The 2,791-nt window shown below is 36.9% G+C and overlaps 1 non-coding gene across 1 annotated transcript; it reads left to right on the top strand.

The window, feature by feature from the left end:
- The first annotated feature begins 2,454 nt into the window (after positions 1–2,454).
- On the top strand, positions 2,455–2,527 carry TRNAG-ACC (transfer RNA glycine (anticodon ACC)). Its single transcript has one exon. It is a non-coding gene; the product is annotated as a tRNA-Gly (tRNA).
- Positions 2,528–2,791: the final 264 nt, after the last annotated feature.

Consider the following 2,791-nt stretch of genomic DNA (forward strand, 5'->3'; position numbering starts at 1 on the left):
TCATTTGTTTTTTGACAAGGGTTACAAGATAATTTACTATTTGTTGAGAGAATAATCTTCTCAACAAATAGTGCTGCAACAACTGGATATTCATATATAAAGAATGAAGGTGAAGCCCCTACCTCACACCATACACAGAAATTAACTCAAAATAACTCATAGACCTAAATGTAAGAGCTAAAACTAAAAAAAGCTTATAATAAAATGAAAAGTAAATATTTGTGACCTTGGGTTAGGCAATAATTTCTTAGGTATGACACCAAAAGCACAAGTGACAAAAGAAAAAAATAGATAAATTGGGCTACATCAAAATTAGAATCTTCTGGGAATTCCCTGGCAGTCCAGTGGTTAGGACTCCAAGTTTCCACTGCAGGGGCCACAGGGTTTGACCCCTGGTTGGGGAACTAAGATCTGGCAAGCCATGCAACTTGGCCCCCCAAAAAATCAAAATTAGAATCTTCTGTGCTACAAATAATGCCAACAAGAAAGTGAAAAGACAACCTACAGAATGGAAGAAAAAATGTGCAGATCATATTTCTGAAAAGGAATTCCACCCAGAATATACGAAAAAAATTAACAACTTAATAACAAGACATAAGCCAATTAAGAAATGGGCTAAAGGGCTTCCCTGGTAGCATAGTGGTTAAGAATCTGCCTGCCAATGCAGGGGACACGGGTTCAAGGCCTAGTCTGGGAAGATCCTACATGCTGCAGAGCAATTAAGCCTGTGGGCCACAACTACTGAGCCTGTGCTCTAGACCCCACGAGCCACAACTACTGAAGCCCGCATGCCACAACTGCTGAAGTCCATGAGCCTAGAGCCCGTGCTCTGCAACGACAAGCCACCACAATGAGAAGCCTGTGCACCACAACAACGAATAGCCCCTGCTCGCCCCAACTAGAGAAAACCCCTACTCAGAAACGAAGACCCAATGCAGCCATAAATAAATTAATTAAAAAAAATGAGCTAATGATTTGAAAATATATTCATCTAAAGAAGATTTATAAATGGTTGATAACACATGAAAAGATGCTCAACATCATTAATCATTAGGGAAATGTAAATCAAAACCACAATGAGATACCACTTCACACCTACTAGGATGGCTATAATAATAAAAACAAAACTGAAAAACAATAATAACCAGAAAATTAAAAATGTTGATGGGAATGTGGAGAGATTGGAAATCTTGCACATTGCTGCTGGGAATGTAAAACAGCTAAGCCACTGTGGAAAACAGTTTGGGGGTTTCTCAAAAAATTAAAAATACAATTACCAGATGATCCTGTAATTCTACTCCTAGGTATATATCCAAAGCAATTGAAAACAGGAACTCAAACACATTCTTATATGATAATAATTACTGTAGCATTAGTCACAATATCCAAAAGGTAGAAAGAATTCAAGTGTTCATCAAGAGGTGAATGGGTAAACAAGAGGTGGTATAGACATATAGTGGAATAGTATTTAGCCATAAAAAGGAATGACAGCTAATACGTGCCATACCATGGATAAATTTTGAAAACATTATGCTAAGTGAAATAAACCAGAGATAAAAAGGCAAAAAATGTATGATTTCACTTGTATAAAATATCTAAAATGGGCAAATTAATTGCAAGAGAAAGTATATTAGAGGTTGCCAGGGGCTGGGAGCAAGGGGAATGGGATTTTATTGCCTAATGGGTACAGAGTTTCTGACTGGGGTCATGGAAAAGTTTTGGAAATAGATAGTGGAATGGTTGCAAAACATTGTGAATGTAATTAATGCCACTAAATTGTATACTTAAAATGGCATATTTTATGTTATATATATTTTACCACAATTAAAAAAAAAGATATACCACTTCACTTTTATTACAATGGATATAATAAAGACAAGCAATAACAAGTGTTGGCAGGATATGGAGAAACTGGAACCTTAATATAACGCTGGTGGGAATGTAAAAGTTTTTGGCTGTTTTGGGAAACAGTTTTGCAGGTCCTTTAAAAAGTGAAATATGTTCAATAATTACACCCCCTACATATATATCCAAGAGAAATGAAAACATATGTACACAAAAATTTGTACACAAATGTCCATGGCAGCACTATTCATAGTAGCCAAAAAGTAGGAACAACCCGGTGTCCATCAACTGATGAATGAATAAAGAAAATGTGATATATCCTCATGATACAATATTATACAGCAATCATAAAGAATGGAGTACTGATGCATGGTATAATATAGATGGACCTTGAAAAAATTATGCAAAGTGAAAGAAGACAGCCACAGAAGATCAAATATTATATGATTCTGTTTATGCCAAATGTCCAGAATAAGCAAACCTGGAGAGACGAAAGTAGATTAGTGGTTGCTTAGGGTTAAGGGGAAGGTAGCAGGGGAAATGGGGAGTGATTGCTAATAAGTAGAGGGTTTCTTTTTCAGTGGACAAAAATGTTCCATAGATGGGAATTCCCTGGTGGTCCAATGGTTAGGACTCTGTACTACCACTGCAGGGGGCACGGGTTCAGTCCCTGGTCAGGGAACTAAGATCCTGCATGCTGTGCTGTGTGGCCAAAACAAAACAAAACAAAAAACAAAAAAAATTTCCATAGATAGCGGGGATCACTGCATAACCCTGTGAACTTACTAAAAAACAATGAACTGTACACTTTAAATGGGTGAAGAGTATGGCTTGTAAATTATATTTATAAAGCTGTTAAAGAATCACTGGTCCGTATCCATATGGTTCTATTTCTGGACTCTGCTCCATTTATCTGTCAATCTTTATGCCAGTGCCACCCTGTCTT

Source organism: Pseudorca crassidens, chromosome 16 (assembly GCF_039906515.1).
Source record: "Pseudorca crassidens isolate mPseCra1 chromosome 16, mPseCra1.hap1, whole genome shotgun sequence".
NCBI lineage: Eukaryota > Metazoa > Chordata > Mammalia > Artiodactyla > Delphinidae > Pseudorca > Pseudorca crassidens.